The 26,436-nt window shown below is 50.8% G+C and overlaps 1 protein-coding gene across 1 annotated transcript in view; it reads right to left on the bottom strand.

Moving 5' to 3' along the window:
- The window catches only part of PPARA (peroxisome proliferator activated receptor alpha), a 66,403-nt gene extending 44,373 nt beyond the window's left edge, over positions 1-22,030 (bottom strand). Inside the window, exons 1-2 of the mRNA XM_052639871.1 lie at positions 21,679-22,030; positions 21,037-21,183 (exon numbers count right to left, since the gene is read on the bottom strand). The gene's annotated coding sequence lies outside the window, so the exon portion shown is untranslated. The remainder of the gene's footprint in view (positions 1-21,036; positions 21,184-21,678) is intronic.
- Between the last annotated feature and the right edge of the window lie 4,406 nt (positions 22,031-26,436).

The following is a 26,436-nucleotide window of genomic DNA, read 5'->3' as shown; positions in this document are numbered from 1 at the left end:
TTCTGGAATGTAGTTAAATTAGTTGGAAAAGATCCTTTTGTATATTAATTTTGAGAATCGCCAGGCAGGACCACAGCAGCATGTAATCCAGTGCAAATATCCCCCTACTGGGGCAAGATCTTTCTGAGTGCTCTGTCCAATTCCTCTTGAAGTGTGAGGTTTTCCAGACTGGCAAGTGGAAACAGGCACTGTTCCCAGACCCATTAGCGTGCCAGGCACTGTTCCTGGCCCAGCTTGACTGCTGGGCACTGACCCTTCCAGTCCTCCCAGATGGTGCCTTCACTGGCCTCAAGCAGCTTCACTCACACGCCCGCACCAGGCAGCACATAGCAGGCTCGGAGCTTTCTCCTCTGGTGCTCTGCCCTGGGAAACTAGGCCCTTTGGTCTCTGCAGACTCTCAGCTCCATCTCCTCTGCTTAAAGACCCTGCCAAGCTCTGCCCGGCGCCTCCTTCTGGCACCGCAGCCTGGAAACTCACTCGCATCACACCTCTCACCCTGTTTGTTTTCAGCGCCATTCACTGCCTGACGTCCAATGTATGGAAAACATTGTTTCATACATCTGTCTGGATTTCTGGTTGTCTCTGGCAGGAGAGTAAATCAGCTCCGTTCCATCTTAGACAATGGAGCCAATCATTTTTACACAGACAGAATAAGTTGGTCACAAGGTCACAACCACTTTCTCTCGATCTTTTAAATGTGAAATGTGAAACGGTTAACATAAAGTTATGTGACCCATCAATTGCACTCTTGGGTGTGCCAGTGACGAAAACTCATGTTCACAAAGAAACCTGAAGACATACCAAGGGCGCAAGTGTCAAAATGGAAAACAAATTGGATGTTGAATTTTTTTTTAAAAAGTGTGCTATAAACATTATCATCAAGAAAGAGAAGACAACTCACAAAATGGGAGAAAAATGTGAAAATCAAATCTCTGACTCAAGACTTCTCTCCAGAAGATATAAAGCACTCTTACAGCTCAACAACGAAAAGGAAGATACCCAATTAAAAAATGGGCAAAGGATTTAAGTAGACATTTCTCCAAAGGAGATATACAAATGGCCAACAGGTGCATGAAAAGATGCTCAATGGTCTTTGGTTAGGGAAAAGCAAATCAAAACCACAGTGAGATACCACTTCACATCCACTAGAATGACTATAATACAAAAACAGACAATAACAAGTATTGGGGAAGATGTGGGGGAACTGGAACCCTCACACATTGCCACTGAGACTGTAACATGATGGAGCCATTTGGAAAACAGTTTATCAGTTCCTCAGAGGGGTCAGACATAGAGTCACCACATGGCACAGCAATTCCGCTTCTAGAGAAACGGAAAGATACATCTCCACAAACACTGGTTCATGCAGCGCTCACAGCAGCATTGTTCATCACAGCCAGAAAGTGGAGCCACTCACACGTCCACCGACTGATTACTGGGTAAAGAAAGTGCACCGGGCCGGCACGTGGGTGTGATGATTCTTCAGGTGTGCCCGGCTCCTGGCGAACCCACGGACTGCAGCCTGCCAGGCTCCTCTGTCCGTGGGATTCTCCAGGCAAGAACACTGGAGTGGGCTGCCATGCCCTCCTCCAGGGGATCTTCCAGACCCAGGGGTCAAACTCACATCTCCTGCACCGGCAGGTAGGTTCTTTACCACTACCGCCACCTGGGAAGTCCCAAAATGTACTATATCTATACAATATTCTTGGTGACAAAAAGAAATGAAGTATTGATTTGTGACACAACATGGAGGACCCGTGAAAACATTATACTAAGTGAAAGAAGCCAGGCACAAGAGACCGTGTACTGGGTAAATCCATTGATATGCAACTGTCCACGATAGGCCAATTGTAGAGACAAAGCAGATTAGCAGTTGTTGAGGGCTCGGGGTGGGGTGTGCAGGGAATGAGGCACGATTGTTAGTGGGTATGTGGTTTCTTCCGGGGGTGATGAAGATGTTCTAAAATTAGATTGTGGCAATGGTTGCACAACCCCGTAAGTATAATGGAAACCATGGAACTGTATACTTTAAACCATTGTTTAAACATACCAGTTACATACTAGTGTATGGTATGTAAATGACATCTCAATGGAGCTATTTAAAACCTGCAGAGCAACTTCATTCATAGTAGCTCATAACTGAAAAGAATCCATATGTCTTCTGATGGTGAATGGTTCCAAACACTTGGTATATCTGTTCCACAGAATACGACTCAGCAAAAAAAGGAATGAACTATTAATATATCCAATAACCTGTATGAATCTAATGAGAGTTACGCTGTGTGAAAAAGCTAGCACCGAAAGGTTGCATGCCACTGCTGTTCGCTGTTCAGTCGCTAAGTCCTGTCTGACTTTCTGTGACCCCACTGACTGCAGACCTCCCAGGGCTTGCTCAAACTCACGTCCATTGAGCCGGTGATGCCATCCAACCATCTCATCCTCTGTCACCCCCCCTCTCCTCCTGCCCTCAATCTTTCCCAGCATCAGGGTCTTTTCCAATGAATAAGCTCTTTGCCTCACGTGGTCAAAATATTGGAGCTTCAGCTTCAGCATCAGTCCTTCCAATGAATATTCAGGGTTGATCTCCTTTAGGATGGACTGGTTGGATCTTGCTATCCAAGGGATTCTCAAGAGTATTCTCCAGCACCACATTTCGAAAGCATCAATTCTTCAGCGCTCAACCTTCTATTGGACTCATTATGTACCACTCTCAAAATGATACAATGATAGAAATGGAGAACAGACCACCAGGGTAAGGAAGAGGCTGGGGTTTGAGAGATCGGTGTGGGTCAGAAGATGACTCTGAGAATGTTCTGGACACATGACTATATCCTGGCTATGAAGCAGCACTGCGGTCTTATAAGGTGTTTCCACGGGGGAAACAGTGTAAACAGTACGGAGATCTCTGAATTATTTCCTACAACTGCATGTGAATCTACAATTATGTCAAATTTCAAAGATTTTTTTCATTTTAAAAAAGTACTAAAAGGGAGATAAATTAGGAGTGATAGTTTCAGAACAGGTGAGCTCAGACTCACAGTTCTGATCTGCAGCTTGGTAAGTAAACATGGTAATAAACGTAATAGACGGTAGAACCTGTCCTCTTTTGTTTGCTTGCTTTTTTGGTTTTTTCACTTGGAAGTAATTTCACTTACAGAAAAATTGCGCGTGCACGCAGACTAGTATTAAGAACATTGTGAACTCTGTGCCCTTTATCATATTTACTAATGATTAACATTCTACCCACTTGCTCTGTCTTTGTAGGTAGGTAGCCATACAGCGTGTGTGTGCGTGTGCGTGTGTGTGTGTTTGAAGCATGACTCTGTCTCCCTCAATAACGAAGTACCTATTTTCTAAGAATCAGGATATTCTCTTATACACTAGAGTACGTTTATCTACAGGACACTTATCAATTTCAGCCAACTGAATAGAGATACAAGGCTTTATGATTCAAGGTCAAATTTTCATCAGCTGACCCAATAATGTCCTTGACATTATTGCCTCCAGTGCAGGACCTAGCGTGGGGGTCACCTACGGCATTTCGTTGTCATTTCTCTCTCTTTTACTGTGAAATACTTCCACTGCTTTTGTCTTTTCATGAAAGTGACTTTTTAAAGGCTCACCATTTCTACTACTGTTTTTAAATAGAACGTAGACATTGCTTTAAGGGAATGGCAACCCACTCCAGTACTCTTGCCTGAAGAACTTCATGGACAGAGGAGCCTGGCGGGCTACCATCCGTGGGGTTGCAGAGAGTCAGGCGCGACTGAGAGAGTAATAGGCACACAGTAGCTTGCGTTTCGGTAGGTTCCTGGGGAGAAGAGCCAGCGCTTCTGGAGGGCCTCTGCCTTGAGATGCCGCAGGTGCCCTTCCAGAGCTGGGTGCTTCAGCTGCCTCGCAGCCTCTCTAGCGACTTTTGCCCGTTTGCCAGCTGGACAATGTTTCCCAGGCCTTCCTATTTGGAACTAGAGGTTCCCAGAGCCACATAGCTTCCATTCTTATTCATCACAACAAATAAAAGAAAACTGAAAACAATTATTCTGTAAATTCCCAAACAAGAAGAGGTTGACCTAACGCTGATTTTCAGCAGCTCTGTAATTCCAACATTTAGCGAATGTTGGTAACAAGCAACCAAGGGCCCTCTTCCGGAGCAGGCTGTAGATCAATTGCTTTTCTAAAGAAACCAGGGTGAATGCAACTTAAAGCGACAAGGAGCCGAAAGGAACAGAAGCAACCTGTGTAAGGGGGATAAGTGAGTCTACTGCTATCAAGTCAGACTCTGCATGAAAATAAGAGAACCGGGAACTCTACAGCGCCGGGGCTTATGAGAAGGAGATGGTCCTGTATCTGCGGTAACTGGCTATTCGCATCCACTGCACCGAATCTGGGAGGGGAGCGGGGACTGACACGCAGGAGGCTCTGCTCGGCCACGCTGCCGGGGAGAGCAGTTCTGGGGGCGGGAACAGCTGTCCACATGCCTCTTAAGCAGCATGCCCTGATGTGACCTTGGTCTTTGAGGGCTGACAGAGCTCCAGCCTAGAGTCTTTTGGACAGTCTGGTTTGCTTGTTTCTTATTTGATAGATTGTTCCTTGCCTCTATCCTGCCTCCGCCCAGCCCACAGCAGCACTCCCCTCCCCTACTTGGACTTCAGCAACATCCTCCTAACTGGCCAGCTAGCCAGCTGCTCCCCTCTCCGAGAGTCACCAGCGACGCTGCCAGTGGCATCCTGAAGTCCTGCCCTGATGGCCCCACCCCTGCTTTACGCACCCCTCTGAGGTGCATGGGTTCCAAATACCAGGACTTACAGGTAAGGAAGGAAATGACAGTCCACTCCAGTATTCTTGCCTGGGAAGCCCCCCACACAGAGGAGCCTCCGGGCTACAGTTCGTGGGGCTTCAAAGAGTCGGACACAACTGATCATCTGAGCATGAGCAGACCCAGGGAAAGCATCACCCAGGGCCACACGGCCGCTCAACCGTCAGCGTCTCTGCCCCACGCGGGACCGCGTCCACACCACCCGGCAGCCCGAGCTGCTCTCTGCCGGGCCCTCAGTGAGCCCCAAGAGCCTCACGGCTGGCCTGTTGCTTCTGTCCCCAGCCCCAGACGACAGCCAGAGGGAGCCTGGACCAGCTGAAGAGCAGTGTGTGGCAGCCTCTGACTCTGACCCTGCCCCGGGGGCGCTGTGTTCACAGAGCACACAGCCAGAGGCCTCGCAGCAGCCCCAGGGCCCTCGAGGGGACCTGCTGCCACCTCCCTGCCGGCGCCACGTGTCCCCCCTCCGCGTGCTCCTCTGGCGAGCCTGGCCCCGGCTGCCCTTGGCCCCAGGACACTACCCACCCCTGCAGTCTGTGGAGCCTCTCACCTTCCAGTCCTTTCTCAGACATCATTTTCTCGGCGAGGCCACTTGGCCGTCCTTCCAGCGCCCTGGCCCTTCCCTGCATGCACGCCCGCCCACCTGCCCACACACAGCATCTCTGAACACACCAAGCCAAGCTTGGATGTGTCCACTGGGCTGATTGTACATCTCTCCCCACCAGAGAGCCAGCTCTCCAAGAAAAGAGATTTGTGGAATTTTGCTCCTTTATGTATCCCCCAACCAATGCTTAAGAATGATGCCTAGCACAGAGAAGGAGCTTAATAAACATTTGCAGAAGTTTTACCCTGAACTGATCCAATGTCTCTTCATTCCCCTTTGCAACCCTGTGTTCCAAAATAAACTAGTCAGGGTCTTGCCAGACCCACCTCCTAATTTCTAGCCTCTGTACTTTACCCTATTCCTCTGCCTGGAATGCCTCCCATTCCCATACATGTCGGGGGAAGTTCAAACACAATTCCTCCCTGAAACTTTCCTGGATTCATCCAGATGGAAGGACCCCAACCTTCACATCACAGGAATTGATTGAAGTAGATTGATGTCTGTAGTTAGGCCACCTGATGTGCAGAACTGACTCATTGGAAAAGACCCTGATGCTGGGAAAGACTGAAGGCAGGAGAAGGGGATGACAGAGGATGAGATGGTTGGATGGCATCACCGACTCGATGGATATGAGTTTGAGTAAGCCCTGAGAGTTGGTGATGGACAAGGAGTCCTGGCATGCTGCAGTCCATGGGGTCGAAAAGAGTCAGACATGACTGAGCGACTGAACTGATCGATGTCTAAATGCCCAGCTGATCTGGGACTCCTTAAGGCAGTGTTCACAGCCCAAAAGGCAGGTGTTCAATAAATACAGACTGATTCAACCTAACATCAGTGCTACACTCTGGACATTGATCCCTTTCTTACAAAAACACCTCATATCATTTCAAGCAACGAACCAGCGAAAGGAGTTTACGTGGGGAACACAACCAAGGGTCAAAGGGCTGAGGCCGGGCATGGAGCAGGTGCTTTTCTGAAGAAACAGGGGTTGATGCAACTTCAAGTGACAAGAAAGGTAAGAGAACAGAGCGATCCATTTAAGGAGAAAAAAAGATGGCAAAGTTCCTGAAGCACATTCGAAGACGTTCTGGGGAACAGTGCATGGGGGGTGTCAGGGCCAATTACGGTCTGCAACCAGTTTCCAGCGTCCACACCATTCAGCTGAGCGCAGTCGAGATGCCCATGTGAACTTGGTGGTGAACTTAGAGGTCACAAAGGAAATCAGCCCTGATTTTGGTACATGAGGCCTTTCCAGAGAGAACTGACCCCTTCCCAAAACACTGTACAGCCATCTGTTTATTTGGGCTACATTTAGTGTCAACACTTGGGTTCGATGCCTGGGTCGGGAAGATCCCCTGGAGAGGGAAACGGCAACCCGCTCCAGTGTTCTTGCCTGGAGAGTCCCATGGACAGAGGAGCCTGGCGGGCTACAGTCCTTGGGGTCCCAAAGAGTCGGACACAACTGAGCGACTAAGCACGCATCCATGTTAATGTCAGCAGTGGGGTCAATTATCTGAGTAGAGGTCTTGTATACCTGTTTCCTTAATAGGTTTATTCTTAGGTACACGACATATGCAGTCTAATTTAATTCTTAATAGACTGGATTTTATTAGAGAGCTTTTTTCCAATTCTTTGAACTGAAGTACAGTTGATTTATAATGCTGACTTCATTTCTGCTGCACAGCACAAGATTCCGTTATACATATACATACATCCTGTTTTTAACATTCTTTTCCATTCTGGTTATCATAAAACATTGAATATAGGTCTCTGTGCTGTATAGTAGGACCTCCTTGTTTATCTATCCGATGTATAAACGCTTAGATCTGTTAACCCCAATGTTCCACGCCACCTCTCCCCCAAGCCCCTCCCTTCTTGGCAACCACCAGTGTGTTCTATTTAGCGTAGTTCAAAGTTTACAGGAAAACTTAGAGGAAAGTACAGAGAGTTCCCGTGTTCTCCCATTAGTAACATCTTGGTAGGGTCATTACCACTGATGAGCCAATGTCAGTGTGCTAATTAAAGTCCACAGTTTACACCAGGGTGCACTCTTGCTGTTGTACGCTCTGTGGTACAAATATATAAGGATATAAATAAGCTATGGTTTTTCCAGTAGTCACGTACGGATGTGAGACAATAAAGAAGGCTGAGTGTCGAAGCATGAATGCTTTTGAACTGTGGTGCTGAAGACACTTGAGAGTCCCTTGGACTGCAAGGAGATCCAACCAGCCAATCCTAAAGGAAATCAACCCTGAATATTCATTGGAAGGGCTGATGCTGAGGCTGAAGCTCCAATATTTTGGCCACCTGGTGTGAAGAACTGACTCATTTGAAAAGACCCTGATGCTGGGAAAGATTGAGGGCGGGAGGAGAAGGGGACGACAGAGGATGAGAGGGATGGTTGAATCACTGACTCAGTGGACATGAGTCTGAGCCAACTCTGGGAGATAGTGAAGGACAGGGAAGCCTGGCGTGCTGCGGTCCATGGGGAGGGGTTGGATACAACTGAGCAACAGCAAGCGCCTATTACAGTGTCACACAGGGGAGCTCCACTGACCTAAAAGGCCTCTGCGCTCTGACGCATCCTTTCCTCCACCCAGCCCTGGGCAACCACTGATCTTCTAACTGTCTCCATAGTTTTGCCTTTTCCAGAATGTCACAGAGTTGGAATCATGTAGTCTGTAGACTTCAGTTTGGGTCCTTCAGGTATATGATATTTTCAGTAATAGCATCAGTGATATCACTTGCCAAAATGTTTTACAAAGAGGCGGTAGCAGTTTACAGTCCCATCAGCAGCATGAGTTCCTGCCAGACCACGTCCTCAGACTTGACACTTGGCCAGTCTTCTTAAGGTATCCATTCTGGCTGGGGTTTAATATCTCTCTACTACTAACAGCAGGCTTCCCTGCTGGCTTGGACAGTAAAGAATCTGCCTGCAAAGCAGGAGACCCGGGTTTGATCCCTGGGTTGGGAAGAACCTCTGGAGAAGAGAACGGCAACTCACTCCAGTAATCTTGTCCAGAGAATTCCACGGACAGAGGAGCCTGGTGGGCCACAGCCCACGGGATCACAGAGTCGGTCACAACTGAGGGACTATCACTTCCCTACTAACGGCAAATATCTGCTGCTATTAGTTTACATTTTCCTAACGACTAATGATGTTGAACACCTTTTCATGTGCTTACTTGCCATCTAATACCTTTGGCTGAAGAATCTGTTCAAATATTTTGCCCATTTTCGCTTTCATTCTTAACTGGGTTGCTTGTTGTCTTCTTACTGAATTGTGAGAGTTCTTTACAGATACAAGTTCTTTGTCAGACACATGTTTTGCAAATATTTTCTCCAAGTCTGGGGCTTGTCTTTTACTTTCTTAAATGCCTTTTGATGAGAAAAAGATTATATTTTTTAAAATTTTATTTATTTATTTAAGGCTGTGGGGGGTCTCCATTGCTGCGTTTTTTTCTCTCGTTGTAGCAAGCTGTGGGTGCTTCTTATTATGGTGGGTGGGTTTCTCACTGCAGCGGCTTCCCTTGTTGGGGAGCACAGCCTCAGTAGTTGTGGCACACGGGCTTACTTGTTCCACAGCCTGTGGGATCTTCCCAGACCGGGGATCGAACCTGTGTCTCTTGGATTGGCAAGTGGACTCTTTACCTCAGCTTCAGTACCAGTCCTTCCAATGAATATTCAGGAAGGTTGGTTGATTTCCTTTAGGATGGACTGGTTTGAGCCGCAAGGGAAACCCAAAAGTTTATAATTTTGATGAAGTCTAATTTATTAGATTTCTTCAATAGCTGGTATTTTTTCCATTATAATCTTTACCAGCCCTGAATCACTAAGATGGGCTCTGTTTCTTCTAGAAGCTTCTGCAGTTCTCACTCTTTAGCTTAGGTCTATGGCCCACTTCAAGTGCTTCCTTTTTAATATGACGTGATATGGGGGCTGAGATTTGTTCTCTTGCATGTGGCTAGCCAGTCGTTCCAGCACGAATTGTTGAAAAAAAGCGTCTTCTCCCATCTTCTCCCATGGAAACGGTCCGTCACTCTGTTCACAATCAGTTGGCCACGTAGTCGGGTCTGTTTCTGAACTTGCTGTTCTGTGCCGTTCCTCTGTTTTTCTGTTTTCGTATCGATACTATATTGTCTTGAGACTGTGGCTCTATCATTCTTGAAACCAGATAGTCCAAGTGCTTCCTCTCCATTCTTGTTTTCCAACATTGTTTTAGCCACTCCAGGTCCATTGCGTTTCCATATAATGTTAGAATCAGTTTGTCAGCTTCTACAAACAGGCATGCTGAGATCTGACTTTGATCACTGAATCTGTAGATCATTTGGGAAGAACTGCCGTCTTAATGATACTGAGCCTGATAACGCGAGAGCATGCTGTGACTCGCCATTTAGTCAGGTTTTTCAAAATTCCTCTCAGCCACGTTTGGTAGATTTCATTGTTCAGATCTTAGGCATTTTATCCAGAAGCATTTCATGCTTGTTGATGTTTGATTACTTTTAAAAAATGGTTATTTTAAAAAATAATTAATTTTTGGTTGTGCTGGGTCTTCACTGCTGCGAGGGCTTTCTCTAGTTGCTCCGAAGTGTTGGAGCCTCAGCTTCAGTACAGTCCTTCCAATGAATATTCAGGAAGGTTGGTTGATTTCCTTTAGGATGGACTGGTTTGATCTCCTTGCTGTCCAAGGGACTCTCAAGGGTCTTCTCTAGCACCACAGTTTGAAAGCATCAGTTCTTCGGTGCTCAGCCTTCAACTCTCACATCCATACACGACTACTGGAAAAACCATAGCTTTGACTAGACGGACCTTTGTCAGCAAAGTGATGTCTCATTTTAATGCGCTGTCTACGTTTGTCACAGCTCTCCTTCCAAGGAGCAAGTGTCTTTGAATTTCATGGCTGCAGTCACGGTCTGCAGTGATTTCGGAGCCCAGAAAAATCCTCCTTTCTAAGTTTGAATCTGCGTCCAACATTTTATCCTTTGTACTTTCAATGTCGTGAACTATCTTAGAGAGTTCTATTAATGTGATGGGGGAAAGGGCTAGGCTCATTTCCTGTGTGGTACTTTCAACCATTTTCCGCAAGCATGTGGATAAGTCACTTTTACTAAGCTCCTCTGCCTGCCCCTCTAGAGTGCTAAATTGCTAGCAGCAGTGTCCACATTCCCACTTTTGAGCCGGTAAAAAGCAGAGAACCTTCTCTGGCTGAAATGAGGCAAAAGGGGAGGTGGGAGAGGTTCAGGGCATGAGAAGGACTATACCCACACAGCAGGTTTGGAAAACCACACGGGGCCATGAGCCAAGGAATGTGGGCACCTCTGGTTGACAACCAGGAAGAAAACAGGCATAGAGGATGTTCAGAACGCACCGAACTGTCCACCCAAAAAGGATGGATTTTATTGCATGTAAATTATACCTCAGTAAACTAGACTTTAAAAAGACCTGAAACCCACCTCCACTGTCTGGATTTTAGGGACAGGTGGCTCAGTGGTAAAGAATCTGCCTGCCAATTCAGAAGACACATGAGACAGAGGTTCAATCCCTGGGTCAGGGAGATCCTCTGGAAGAGGAAATGGCAGCCCACTCCAGTGTTCTTGCCTGGGAAATCCCATGGACAGAGGAGCCTGGCGGGCTACAGTCCATGGGGTCTCGAAGAGTCGGACGCAACTGAGCGACTCAGCAATACAAAGAGGCGAGTCTGGTGTTAGAAGCTGACCCGACACACATCCCGCCCTTGGAGCAGGGCAACCACGGAGGCTCTCCAGCATCTCCAGGGGCCAGCCCTGCTCCCACCTGCTGTGACCGAGCTCCTGACCTCCTGGGCAGGGTACAGCCTCTCTCCCCACCGCCTCAGCCACGGAGCAAGAAGCCAGGAGGCACAGACCTCACCCATCTATGGTCCTAGGAAAGGGGCATGCATGTGTCTAAGGAACAGTTCGCCTCATTCGCTTCTGTGGCAGCAAACAACGGCGGGCTGATGATACGCCCGATCTCTCACGCCTGGCTCCTCCAGGAAGCAACTACCCCACTCACACGATGAGGACCGAATCACTGCTCGGCAGGGTTCTCCATGCCTCATGCCTAGCCATCGGCGACAGAGGCAGCAGACCCCGCAAGTCAAGTGCGGTGCTTCCTGGAGACAGGTCACTAGGTGTGGGGTGGGAGTCTCTATGCCTCTAAGGTTTAAATCTGGCTGACCTGAGCGGGGCAGAAGGATTTCAGCTGAACACATGACGCCAAGAGAAATAAGAAGGTAACCATCAGAAGAACTGAGACGGGTGCAACAAGGGCTCGGGTCCCTCGCGTTCACTCGTTTCCTTTCTCCCAACTCAGCTCCTGTAGTTCAGGAGTCCCCGAGCCCTGGCCACGGCCACGCGCCGCCCTGTGGCTTGTTAGGAAGTGAGCCCCACAGGAGGAGTCGAGCAGTGGGCAAGTACCTGAAGCCTTCATCTGTATTTACAGCTGCTTCCCACGCCCCCCTCGACCCCGCCGCCGTCTAGCTGCAGGAGAACAAGCCCAGGGCTCCTGCTGACTTTGCACTACGGTGAGTTCTGTAATTATCTCATGACACACCACAGTGTAATAAAAACAGAAATGAAGTACACAATAAACGGAATGTGCTCGAATCGTCCCCAAACCATCCCCCAGCCCCACCCTGGTCCGTGGAAAAGTTGTCTTCCACGAACCCAGAAACTGTCTTCTAACTTGCCCTGCGTCAGAAAGGCTGGGGGCTGCTGCTCCAGTTGAAAGGACGTGTTAAAGACAACTATTACTCGAGGCGCATGCAGACCCCTATTAAATCGTTGCTGTCCCCCTGGTCCCCCGGAGGCTTGGAGAAGTCCAGCCTCGCCCGTCAGGTCTCCTGGGTTGGCTGTCCCCACACAGCACCGCCTTGCTTGGGTACCTGCCTGAATCCTGAGCCCAGGGGTCCCGCTTGCCATGGGACGCAGCGCTTCCTGATGGCAGGGAACATGGCCTGCCCTTTTCCGCTGCTGCCCCCAGTGCTTGGAACACTGCCTGGCCCGTAGCAGGGGCTCAGGAAAGGTGTGTTGAATAAACAAATGAGCTCAGGAATGAACGACTGAAGTACTCGATAAACAGCTGCAGACGTGAAGGTAGAACATGTCCAACCAGAGAGATTCAAACCGCAGTAGGGTGTCTGAGCGGCAAAATTCCTGCCTCTCTCTCGGGTAGGAATCAAGGAAGGCTTCTGGAAGGAGGCGGTATTTGATTAGGCCTGGAATGAATCTCAAATGGAGGGGCAGCCGAGCCGGAGCTCACGCAGATTGTCCTGCAGCCCCTGCTGGCGCACATTCCGGTGATTAGAGCGTGAGGCATCTGTGGTTTCCTGCCCCAGAGGGTCTGCGACTCAGCTGGGGAGGGCGGCTTGCACCAAAAGGCCACGATGAACATGTGACAGGCGAGCACGCAGGCAAACGCGCCTGACGCTGCGCCAGACAGACCTGCCCTGGGCAGGCAGGCCTGGAAGGCTTCCCCAAGAGTGATTTTCACTGAGATCTCTGGGGTAGGGGTAGGGAAAAAGGAAGGGTGAACAGCAGGGTGAGCGAGCTTCTCTGGCACAGACGAGGAGCTGGCCACAGAGGAAGCACATGGGCCTCTGGGCGTCAAGGGCCTGCGCTCCAGTCACCACCGGAGCCGACAAACAAGGACGAGTAAGTCCATGTCACAGCTAGAGAGTTAATAACAAGCCAGGAAACAATGAAGCCCCAACAACAAGGTCCTGTTGTGTAGCCCAATGCCCTATGATAAACCATAATGGGAAAGAACAGGAAAATGACTATACACATGTATATGTGTGTGTAACAATCTTATGTCCTATACAGCAGAAATCAACACAACACTCTAAACAACTACACTTGGAAAACTCATAGCTTTGAGTGTATGGACCTTCGTTGGAAAAGAGATGTCTCTGCTTTTCAATACGCTCCTTAGGTCTGTCATAGCTAACCCTGAATGAATTCATTGGAAGGGCTGATGCTAAAGCTCCAATACTCTGGACGCCCGATGCGAAGAGCAGACTCACTGGAAAGGCCCTGATGCTGGGAAAGGCTGAGGGCAGGAGGAGAGGCAGGCAGAGGATGGGAGGGCCGGATGGCATCACCGACTCAGTGGACTTGGGTGCGAACAAACTCTGGGAGTCGGCGAAGGACGGGGAAGCCTGGCGTGCTGCAGCCCATGGGGTCACAGAGAGTCGGGCGTGACTTCGGAGACTGATCAACAACAAACTCTTGAATAAAGTGAAATCTTTCGGAAAGCCTTCTTGGGAATTCCCTGGCGGCCCAGGGGTTAGGACTCCACTTTCACTGCAGGGGGTCCAGGTTTGATCCCTGGACAGGGAACTACAATCTTGGACCCCACAAGTTTCAAGGAGTGGCCGAAAGTAATGAGAATGAAAATAAAAGGCATTCTTCCTCCGCGCCAGGCGAGAGGCTTGCACTCGGAGCACTAGCATCCCCCACCTGTGGACTAGGGGAACGGGGGGGACGGGCGATGCCGGCAGCCGGCCAAGAGCCCCTCGGCTCTCGGTGCTGCTCCGCCTCCAGGGCCGCAGTGGGAGGCCGCTTACTGGACTAGAGGAAGACCAGGGTCAGGGAGGGGAAACATGGGGGGCTCAGAACCGACACTCTGAGTCTGAGTCTCAGGGAGGCAGGCTGGGGAGCGTGGGGGCCCCGTCACAACAGCAATGGCAAAGTGCCGCTCTGCTGAGCCTCCGCTGCCGTAGTTCAGTCTAACATCATGTCTGCGAAGATGAGGGCTTCCCGGGTGGCTGAGCGCTAAAGAACCCGCCTGCCAGTGCAGGAGCTGTGGGTTCAATCCCTGGGTCGGGAAGATCCCCTGGCGGAGGGCACGGCAACCCGCTCCAGTATTCTTGGCTGGGAAATCCCATGGACAGCGGAGTCTGGCAGGCTACAAAGAGTGTGGCCTGGGGTCTGAAAAGAGCGGGACATGACTGGGCGCACACACACACACACACAATACAAAGATGAAGACGTCAGCTGGATGGAGGTGCTGATACCTTCTTCGGCTGGAATACCATCTTCTCATCTCTTAAAGTGGTCCCTTTTCTAAATTTTATTTACTAGTTTTTGTCTCTCAGAGGTCTCATTCTCAAAGAGGCCACACCAGATCTGACATCACAAGTGGCCATGGGGCTTTCTGAAACGTCTTCTAGAAAACGCCCTCTCCCACTATGAAAGCCCACGTTTGAACTCATCCGTTCCACACAGAGTTGCTGAGCCCTTCTTCGGTTTGTGCCCTTTCACCAGTCCGTGAACCAGTCATGGGTTTATCTGCTTCCCTGGCTACTTTTTTTTTCCCTTCTAGAGTTTTCTTTCTCTTAAGTCCTGTGCCTCCCTTAGTACTAAAGATCATCAGCCGTCCTTGAATGTGGTTAAATATTCACTTTCACTTAGACTTCTGACCCAGACACTGAAAGCTAACTTTGCTGCCTTCCTCTAAGTAAAGAGAAAGCAGTAGGGAAAAAGTCGATAATTTTTGGTTTCCAGAGTGAAAGAAAATACCCTGTATTTTTTTTTTATATTGATAACCTGCTAAGTAGGCTTGTTTAAAAGATTTGTTTTCCTGAAATATGGACTGACAGTGCTGTGTTCTGCTAGATACCGACATCCACACACAAAGCTAGACTTGGAAAGACTTAGTCCCGTTCTTCCCGGAGCCCTTCCTCTTGCCACCGGCCACTGTCACCGTCGGCCAGGATGGGGGCCTTCCTCTTTCCATCCAACACACCAGCCCTGGAGGGGTCTTCCTGCCCCTGCGCTGTTTCCAGGCTGCTTGGGTGGATGCTGGCAGAGCCCCCCACCACTGGAGAGCCAGCATCTAGACCCGCCCTCCCTCTCCCCTCCCCAGGGATGCAGGCACCCTGCCCTTTCCTCCTTCTCCAGGTCCAGAACCTTCCGTCTCTGGCTCAGACATCAGTATTTCTACCCCCTCGACCTTCTGGCATCGCTTGTCCAACACATTCTGGGAACCCTGTTTGGGCTGTTTGTTTGTTTTCTCTCAAGCAACGTCTGCATGTGGATACTCTGATGCCCTTCTCCGCACGCCTCTTCCTTTTTGAAGCCTTCGTGGTCGAGTGTCTCCCCCCACAAGCTCCTGCCATGGCTTTTTGCACAGCTGAACTTTGTGAGTTTTTTTCAACCGCTCCTCTCTGTTGGGACCCCCGCCTGAAGGTGGCGGATGAGCTTTACTTTCATGGCTTGAGAAGCACCACACTGGAATGCCTTTCTTCCTGGAAAGAGCTCTTGAGAAGTGAGAATTTGAAGGAAAGGAGAGAGAAAGAAAGAGGCTCTTTCCTGAACCTGTGTGTGCTCTGGACCGATTGCTGTGAACAGTCAGGGGGACCTTGCTGGGATGGGGCTGGAGTCCCTTTGCCTAGAGATGGGGATAGATTCTGCAACAGGTTTCAAGGTGGAGAAGAACAGGTGATGATAATATTCAAGCAAGATATACCCCCAAAAGTCCTAAAGTCCAAGGATATTGTTAACACATCCAATAATGCCTTTTTGTTTGGACTATAAATAACTTCAGTACAGCAAGAGATGCTTCTATTTAAACCAAATTTCAAATTGCTCGGAACCATTTTCCTTTTGTACGTCACTCCTGTTAATCCCGTCCCCGGTACACAGATAGAAAATCGGAAATAAAGTGAGTGGATAGAGAATAAAATAAGACAATAACCCACTTATCAAACTGACCCATATAATGAGCCAAAATGAGATTGCCAATTAGAATTTATCAAATTGATTCACACTCCTTGACAGAGGGGACATACGTTCTTCATGCTGGCAGCCTAATGTCAACTTCTCCAAGGAGGAACACTGCCTGAAAATGCTTCTGAAAATTTTTTTTGGTTAAAAAAATCCCATTAACATACAGGTAATAGAAGAAAACTTGATTTCAGATCATCAAGATCTGATTGTCACTTGAGTCCTCTGTTTTACTAGCCACATTGCTGCACTGTAAATATGCCCTTAAATACATGTCAGGCTAACAATTTCTTAGAACATTTCCGAAAGAGACATGGCCACGTGTCAACCTCTAGATGACTTGGTCTGTTTTACTAGAACTTGGCAACTTGTCACCTCGGCGTGGTTATCACATAACCACAGATGTATGCAGTTGCAAATGGCCTCAGGGAACTTGGTGCCCCACTTGCTCTTAAAAATTGGGGGAGGGGGTAAGGAACTACGGTATACTGTTTACTTAACTGTATTAATATCTCCAACCTTTCCTGTGAAGCTTCATAACCTTTGAGACAATTCATTCTGCCTTTGCTTTCCAAACTCCTCCTTGTGGCCCCATAGACTACACACTCCCAGCCTCCACTGCCCATGGAATTTTCCAGGCAAGAATACTGGAGTGGGTTGCCATTGCCTCCTCCAAGAGATCTTCTCCATCTAGGGATCAAACCCCCATCTCTTGTGTCTCCTGCACTGGCAGGTGGATTCTTAACCACTGTGCCACCTGGGAAGCTCCACAAATCTCTTTAAAAAAGGCAAAGTAAAAGCAGTCAGATGGGAACTATATTCAATCTCCTGTGATAAACTATGATGGAAAAGAATACGAGAAAGAACATATATATGTATAGATAACTGAGTCGCTCTGCGCAGAAATTAACACAACACTGTAAATGAACTCTGCTGCAACAAAAATTTTTTAAAAATTAAAAGCCAAGCGATGAGTGTGGCATCTGAATACAGAAGACAAACCTCTGCAACGCTTTCTCTAATTTCTCCTGTGTATCTTATCTTCACAGTTGGAGAGCCAACAGGACCCTTGCCCTGTTAAATAACAGCACACGTTCCAACTCACAAAGATTTAGAACACAACTCTCTCCTTCTGAGTCAATTGTTTAGAATTAGAACGCATGATCTTGCAGAAAGAGCAATTTATTTAATCATCTGCTTAGGCCACCTTGTAGAAACTCTATTTCATGCTTAATATACCCCAAAGCTGGGCTTCCCAGGTAGCATTAGTGGTAAAGAGCCCTTCTGCCAATGCAGGGGACGCAAGAGACGGGGGTTCAATCCCTGGGTCGGGAGGATCCCCTGGAGGAGGAAATGGCACCCCACTCCAGTATTCTTGCCTGGAGAATCCCAAGGACAGATGAGCCTGGAGAGCTGCAGCCCACAGAGTCTCAAAGAGCCAGACACGACTGAAGCAACTTAGCACACATACCCCAGATCTAGTGATAATTATAAACAGAGTAATCTGAACGGCGGCTGCCACCTTTACACACCTATGCGTGGGAGCCACGTGTCCCGCACGCCCGTCTAGTGCAGACGGAAGGAGGGGTTCTGGCCATCTGGGTGTGAGGGGAGCTGCAAAATGCCAAGGGGAAGTCCTCCAGCAGGGGTGGCTAGGCCCCTGCTGGACTTCTAAGTCCCCCCGACTAGTTCCCACCCACATCTGAGCACTGTAAAAGAAATCGGCAAATACTCGCTGGATTCAATTCTGTTCATGTTTTAGTGGTTCAGGGCCCAAGCACAGTCGCCCGTCGGCATCCTCAAGGATGGTCCCAGGCCCCTCGGGGGCACCAAAACCTGCCCACCATGCTCAGGTCCCTTAAATGGTTTAGCATTTGCATACAACCTACACACATCCTTCATAGACTTTAAACCACCTGGAGATTACGTTCAATACCTAATACCACCTGCATGCAATGTAAATAGTTGCAGATACAATGTATAGCTATTGGCAGGTGGCAAATTCAACTCTTGGTTTTTGGAACTTTCTGGAATTTTTTTCCCCTCGAATATTTTCCATCCATGGTTGGTTGAATCTGGGGATACAGAATCTGTGGATGTCGAGGTCCTACTCAGGATACAGGGCGAGCTGGGCAAAACTGCCTGACACACTGTCTGGCTCATCGAGTTAGACTCAGTGGAAGAAGACGTCATTCAGCCTGCATTTCCAGAGACCCTCCAAGGATGAGGACCAACTGTTTTCAGGGTCTGGGGATACCAGAGGAAAGACAAATGCAGAATACATCACCATCAAAACCTGAGCATGTGGACGTCCCTGGTGACCCAGTTAAGACTCCATGCCCCCAGTGCAGGGGGCCCAGGTTTGACCCCTGGTTGGGCAACTACTGAGCCCACATGCCGTAACTGCTGAAGCCAACGCACTTAAGAGTGTGCTTCGCCAAAGCCCCCGGAAGGAGAAGCCCCCGCGCTCTGCAGCTAGAGAAAAGCCTTCACAGCAACTAAGGCCCAGCTCAGTGAGGGATGAATACATAAATAGACAAACATTTTAAAAAAGAATAAGAAAAGTAAAGGAAAAATTATTTTAATAAAAGTGTATATGCAGGGTGGGGGATGTGCTTCTTTCCAAAAGCCTTTGAAAAATCATCCAGTGGTCAGAGCCAAAATAACACAGGCACCAGATCCGGGCAGGCGGCACAGGCATGCTCCCTCAGACCCCGACTGGGCGAGACCGGCTTCTTACATGCCCCCGAGAATCTTTACCTGCACCTCTCTGCCACCAAGTTTGAGCCTCCTAACCCTTCAAAGAGGTGGAGCAGAGCGGAAAGCCATTTTGTGATGAAAAATCAGCATCTAGAGAGGGGGGCAGAGGTCCCCTGGCCCAGCGGGCGGCCCCGAAGGGACAAAAATCAAACCTCGTGATGACCTAACACCTCCTCCACTCTGTCAGACTGCTTCTCTGATGCGACCGCAAAACAAACACGGCTCAGCTACCAAAATAACTGTATACGAGGTCGGACCTCGTAAGGAGTAAACGCTCCATCTTTTGAGGTGCATAAACCCCTCCCCGATACTGCGACGAGAAGATGCCAGTTAAATGTTCCAGAAGCAAAGAATGAACACCGCTCCAAGCAGCAAGCCAACCAGACTGGCTGAGGTCTCTTCCCCACCGGACAGGTCACTGCATGTGAGTGGCAGAAACACAGGGAAGAAAAAACAAGTTCTGTCAAATCTGGCCCACCGGGACATCAAGGGCTTTCCCTGTTTGGTTCTTAACCTTAACACTATCTTCACACCAAGTCGGAAATTAAAATTCTTTGCCTAATTTTCCCCAACCACATGGCCTTAGAAGCGAGCTGGCCTGTTCTATGAAACTGCTAAGGCAGAAGTGACAGACAGCACACGTCTATCCTACAAACAGAAACTGGCGTTACTTGAAGTGTCTATGAAGTCTATACCAAGCCACGAAAACCAGAAACAAAAACAGAGGCCCTCAAATTCCCAAAAAGCCACATCCTCTAACTGCAATGGAACAAAATTAGTACAGACATTTACCCCCAACGCCGGTCCCTTGGAAGTTAAGACATTCTGCCGTTAAGGATATATTCATTCACACAAGACTAAAAGAGGAAATAGAGAAATGTGGCATGTTTAAAATATGTTTACAGTAAGCAAAGAAATGTTTTAATAGAAGTTTTTAAAGATGATTACTTAATCCTTATAAAAACAGATGCTCACAGACAACACATCAAAAAAAAAGCACTGGTTAACAATCATTTATAACATATCATATAACATATGATTTGATTTATTATATCATATATAATCATAACCACAAGGTATATGGCAAAAATAGATTCCCTTTCTGCACCCCAGTTTCATCTTCTTTCAGCTCCTTTTTTATATTCTGGTATAAAAATCAGCTTATGAGTAGATTCACAGCTGCCTTCCCCAATACTAAACACAATATCCCAGGGCAGCTAAAAACTCAGTAAACATTTATAGAATATATGAATTTTAAAATGTACACCTATTAAAGAATCAGCTTAATAATTATTCTAAGCATGATGAAATATATGATATAGACACAAACACATTTATTCACATGAAAAGATTTTCCATAACCCAACGCTTAATAAAGCAGCTTATAAAATAGTTTCTACAGAAGAAACACATTTTTTTTTCTTCCCTCTCTCATGTTCTCTCCCACATACACACACTATGTTTAAAAATCTGGGTACAAGTTGGACAAACATGAGCTAGTAACAACAATTACTTTAGGACTATGAAATAACTTTCACACATCCAAGATGTGAGAAGAGGGAAAATGTTGCTTTCTGTGGTCAATTAATTTGCTGTTATTTCCAAGTTATGTAGAAGTTTGTCAAGCTCCCTGCCTGGTCCCTCAGTAACCAGTGAACCACTCAACCTGAACCATCTCCTCCAGGGTATCACCGTCCTGGCTGATGGCAGTTCTAGACCTGGCCTACCAGCTTGGCAAGCATCTGCTTGATATTCAAATTGGAATTAAAACAGCTAAGAGGTGGCACGACTCCTGACTTGTCAGCATCTGTAACTCAAGTGTCTGTTAAGTGAAAACATTTTTCACAGTCATATTATCTAGTTTTAAATTACGTGGGACCAGCCTGCCATAAAGAAAGGAAGTTCCTAAAGAACACTGACACGATCAAGTTTTTAGAACTTAAAAGAACTTACCCATATTTATCTTACTTTCAAAGAAATGAAAATAGACCTGACTATGGCATCGGCAAGGTAGTAATTAACCCTCAAATTGCTAGTCTGTAGAGCAATGGAAGTAAAGACTTCAATATTTCAGTCTGGAAAAAAATGAGTAAATCAAACCTTCTGTTTACCTGTGATGACAACGTCTTCGTTCCGGGCTGCTCCGGCCACAGACTGTTACTTCCCAGAGGAGGCAGGGCCCTCCTCCTCCGGCCTTGGCGGCAAGAAGGTAAAGGAGGAAACGATCTGTGCTCTGGTTCTCCCCAACTCTCCACCACCTTGAAAGAGGAAAGTCACCGTGACCCTGCGTCTTCAACCGCTACGGTGTGGCAGGGTCGTCCCAGGAAAGCCCAGCCCCGCCTCCCCGCCCCACGCACCCCTTCCCAAGCAGCCTGGGGGAGGAGGGGACTCCGGAGTTTGGGGAGGGGCGGCAGGGACTAGGGGTGGGCCGGCGGCCGCGAGCCGCCCAGGGCGCTTGGCGAAATCCAAGGCAGTATCCAAGCCCGGACTTTTCTTAGAAAGAATCTTGACGTTTGCGAAGCAGCCACCAGCCTTTAAACTTCAAAAGGCAGGAGAGCACGGGTGTGCCGTTGTCCCCGGTTAGACTGCGGTGCGCGTAGGGGCAGAACCAGCCCTCCGGACTTCCGCCGGGACGGCCGCGCGCAGCCGGGAACCCGGGGAGTCCCGCGGAGGCTGCCCTGGGCTCGGCCCGTCCGGGTCTCCCGATGGCGCTTAGGCGCAAAGTGGGGGCAGTTCCTCACAGCTGAACTAACCCGCGCTTGTCTCTCCCATCCGAGCTCAGCCGCCCGGTGCACGAGGGTCAGTCTGCCGGACCTCGGGCCACCTGGCCAAGGGGATCCTCGGAGGTCTCGGAAACGCCCCCAGTCGGGGACAACCAAACTCGACCATGCAGAAAGAAGGGCGAGCCTGATGCCCCCGCCTGGCGGGCCTTCTCTCCGGAGTGGGGGACAACCTGAGCACCTAGTGTCTCTGAGGTGCCGGACCTCGACCCCTGCCCAGGCCCCAGTCCCAACCGACAGCTGCGGACGCCGGGGCTCCAGGCAGGCCCCGGGCGCTCGGAGGGAGGCCGACCAAAGGGAGGCCCCCTGGGCCCCGGGATCCCCAGTACTAGCCAGCAGCGAGCGCCCTCACCCGCGCCCCGGGGCCCCGCGCATGCGCCACCCGGCCCCTCCCCGTCCGCCGCCGCTCCCGGGGGGGAGCCCGGCCGCCGGACCCCCGCGCGCGCCCGCCCGCCGCCTGGCACCTGGGGCCGCGCGGCCCGCCGCCTGCCGGTCCGCCGGGCGAGCACGCCGAGGGAGGCGGCGCCGGGCAGGGCGCTAGCGGCCGCCTCCGCCCCTGCCGCCGGCTGCCCCCACCGTGGGGCCGTCGCGTCCCCTGCCCCTGCCCGGCGCCGCCTCCCGACTCCCGTGCCAGCCGCGCCCCCGCGGCACGCGCCGCCCCTCTGCCCCCCGCCCCAGGCCGGGCCGCCCGCGCAGGCGGCCCCTCCAGGAAGCCCCGCCCCCGGCCCCACCCCGCGCGGGGACACACCCCCCGGACGGCGGGGCCCGATTGGCTGCCCGCGGGGGCGGGGGTGGGACCGCTCTCGGCGGGGGGGGGCGCCCACCTCCTGTCCCGCGGCAGCAGCGTTAGGGGGGAAACTGAGGCTGCGGCGGGGGTGCGCGGAGGTTCAAGGTCACCCGCGTGGGCGCAGCGCGCGTGAGAGCACGCCGCGTGTGGCTGGACCTGGGCGCGCGTCCGGCCCCGCTCACTGGGGGAGGGCCGAGGTCTCGGAGGGGCGGCGCGAGACTGCCGGCCGGGTGGGGGTTCCCGCCCGCGGCCCGGGCCACGCTGGCGAGGCCCCGCCTTCCCTCCGGGAGCCCAGCTCTGCCCGGGCCGCTCGAGGAGCTGGGTCTAGACCCGGGACCGAGGCGCGGGGTGCCCTCGAGTCTGGGGAGAGCGCAGGGCCAAGGACAGGCGGGAGAAGACCTTGCCCCGGGGACCCCGGATTGCAGAGGCGGGGGAACGGGAACGCTGGCTGGGAGGGCGCGTCAACAGGTGGCGGAGTTGCCGGGGGCGGCGGGCGGGGGACGAAGACGAGCGAAGGGCACCGGGGCCAGGTGCCCGGAGGCGCTATCGACTCTGACCAGCCGCCCCTCACCGCCCCCGGCCCCGGCCCCGGCCCCCGGCTGTCCGATGAGCCTACCCTCCCCCAGTGAATGGGGGGAGAGGGGCTGACTCTGTGCCTAGCCGAGGAGCTGGGCTTCTGCCAGCGCAGGAGGGGAGGTCGCGGCCTGGGAGCCAATGGCGAGCAGCAAGAGCTGCAAAGCGGCTTTGTTTGCGCGGTGACGCCCGAGCTCCCCGCGCCCAAAGGCACAAAGCCCCAGGTGCCAGCGCATCGGGACGCCCCTCCTTTGGGAACGAAATGTATGCTATGTCGGCCCTGCTCCTTGCCCTCCCGCGACTCCGTCCACTGTTCTATTTGTGGCGGCGAGCGCCCAGAAGGACCTACTGGGGCGGGAAACAGCTCCAAGCAAATTCCCGCATGACACACAGACGCTGGAGACCCGGCGGACGTGGCCCCTTATACGGATGTCTTAGGCTCACCCTTGTGGATTGGCTGCATACCTGTGGCGACCTTTGCCCCACCCAGCAGACACCCTCAATGCCTTCGCACTAACACACACTGGACAAGCCCAGCTTTTATTGCGCATGCTATATAGCGATGGGCAGTTTTTGTATTACGTTTCAGAGTTTACCAAGTGATCCGTGTACATTACATCCTGGATATCTCACAGGCTGAGCAGGCAACAGTATTGTTTATGTACGGAGCTAGAAGGCCCATAACTGGGCTCCTGTCCTTATGAGGGCATCCAAGCTCGGAGATGTCACCTGACACACCACAGATCAAGAACCGAAGAGTTGGAATGGCAGGGTGTCTGCTTCTCTCCCCAGACACACCCGTGATTGTCTGCTGTAGACCCAGTTAAACCAGGCAGCTGGAGAGACCTGGTAAAAACTTTTGAATAAGGGCGAAGGAAGCTGCCTAGGGGTCAACAGAGTCGTATGTACACCCACAGACATACAGAAATGATCTTCTTGGGGCTTCCAAGATTTTAGGGAGAGAAAGCTTGTTTTCCACACATGTAATGTAATCAAAGCTATCACATTTGAACAAATGCTCTCAGCCAGTCCCTTGCCTCCCCTTCCTCAGGAAAAAGTAGAAGGATGCTCAGGACTTTTCTCATGGGAGTAGTCATGCGAGTTTCCATACACGCAGCCCCCAGGGGACCATAGGTTCCTGTTTACCTTGAACAGACTTCTGTTAGCCATGAAAAGCCCGTCACAGCCAAAATAGGAGATACTGTCACAAAGGACATCCCTCTCCCAGCCCCCAGCTCCTGGAAGTCTCTCCCTCCCGCCTCCACCCCCCAACTTCTATGCTGATGACAAAGCTTGAGCAACACAACAACACAGACAGCCTTCTACACTGGGACAGAGCAGCACCTTGCAGCTTGAGGGACACTTTAGTGCTCCTAAATACGCCTCTGAGCATTGCCTCAGCTCCTTTTGCAGCCTTGGTGAATACCAGGAGCAGTGGGGGTTGTGTGTCTTCGTTCATTGCTTCCATTTAATTGGTGCTGATGCTCTTTCAGATCCTGTTTCACATTTTCTAATCTTGGAGACGTTTGGAGAAATAATTATTCTTGTGCCCACTTTACAATAGGGGGACTGAGGCACACACACATCCCCCACCAGGTCATACTGACCAGTTGCAGAGCCCAGGATAGGAAGCCTGTCTGTGGTGCCCACAGCTGAATGGACCTAATCCCACAAGGGCAGACAAGGGTTTCCCATGGCCTCAGGGGAGAAATCAGGAAGCTGGGGACGTTCAGAGGACAGGAAAGGAGTAGCTGGCGGAGGCTCCCATCACCAGATACTAGGTGGCACGTTAGACCCTGGATGTGTAAGCAGGTGAGGTCACCACCTGTGTTCAGAAACTGGCCCTGACCCCTGCAGGGGTGAGGCGTCTACCATGGGTTGGGTCCAGGCCCCAGACAGAAGTCTATCTCTTTGCTGTGCAGTTGAGCTAAGCCCTTTTCCGGGACCTGTCCAAGCCTCTGCGGGTCACTTGCTTGCCCTTTGCTGATGTGCAAAGCCCCCCAGTGAGACGGAGTTTGTGCTTCTGGGGTGTCATCAACCAGGACAGTGGCCTCTGATCTCCTGGACGCGTGACCTCTGGTGAGATGGTGGAAGTCAGCAGGGGCAAGGGACACTGACTGAGAAAGGGCGAGTTCACTGTTGGCCGGTTCGGAGGCGCCCTGTGGTCCAGACTGGACCTCAGCGGGGACCAACCCTGAGTGTGTGCATGGCTGCTCTCCTAGTAGTGATGGCGAAACCTCAGGGGTCCAGGTAACCAAGTCTTGTCACCCGAAGGCTGGAACTCACAAAGGTCCCAAAGAACAGCTGGGTTCATCTCATTCTGCAGAGGTGGAGACAAAGGGAGTGGACAGCCCTTGGCCAAGGGCTACGAGAATGACCGAGAACCTGGCTCTCCAAGTCCAAACCCACTCTACCATGGGTGCAGAAGAGGGCACCAGCCTCGAGTAACCCCAGGGTGCAGCTGCCTGGCCCCCAAGTCCGTGCTCTCCTGGCCCGACCCCCTGGCTGTCTCTGGCGGGCCCAGGAGCCGACTGTGAAGGACCAGTCTGGTCCCAGCGCTTCAGCCGGGCCATAGCGCACGCACAAGCTTGTGGCTGGAGAAAGAGGCCGTGTTCAAGGGGAGAGTGGACAGGGCACCAGACAGGCGGAGGTGGGCAGTGACCTGTGACCTGGTGGGGAGTGGGAGGTCAGCTTGACTCTATCACACCAGTAACAAGTTGCAAATGATACATGTTAACCAGTTGTTATCATGGAAGTGGCGGTGGGGTGGGTACAGCGCTGCACCCGCTTGAGGTCGGCAGGGTCTGGAACCTTCTGCAGGTCCAACAACAGCGTCCATCATAAACACCAGGCCCTTTGATTACTCACCTGTCCCCAGCCAAAGTCCCCAGACTGGCTTTCCCGTAGTCTCCACCGGGGCATGGGTCTCTGTCTCCAATCTCTGTCTCTGTTGTTCCTGAGAACCCCAAGGCAGCCCACTCGCAGCCGTGCTCCCCCAGCCCCCACCATCCCTCCCTAGAGTCAGATTCCCTCATCATCATCACGAACGACTCTGCCCCAGGTGGCTTAAGCTCCTTGGGACGGGCTGGCTCACAGATGTCGTTTGCTGGGTTCTGAGCTTGGGCTTGGAGCTTCAGAACCTAAGTGATCCAGAAGGGGAGAATCTCACAGTGAAGTATGATGGATAGATGCTGTAGGATGTATAAAGCATCACCTATATAGAGCACAGTACATCGTGTACCTCATCATACATGTAAAGCACAGTCAAGTATGATGTACTCAGAAAGCCGAGTGCCGAAGAATTGATGCTTCTGAATTGTGGTGTTGGAGAAGACCCTTGAGAGTCCCTTGGACTGCAAGGAGATCCAACC

Source organism: Budorcas taxicolor, chromosome 5 (genome assembly GCF_023091745.1).
Source record: "Budorcas taxicolor isolate Tak-1 chromosome 5, Takin1.1, whole genome shotgun sequence".
NCBI classification, from domain to species: Eukaryota; Metazoa; Chordata; class Mammalia; order Artiodactyla; family Bovidae; genus Budorcas; species Budorcas taxicolor.
This window is presented reverse-complemented; position numbering and strand designations above follow the sequence as displayed.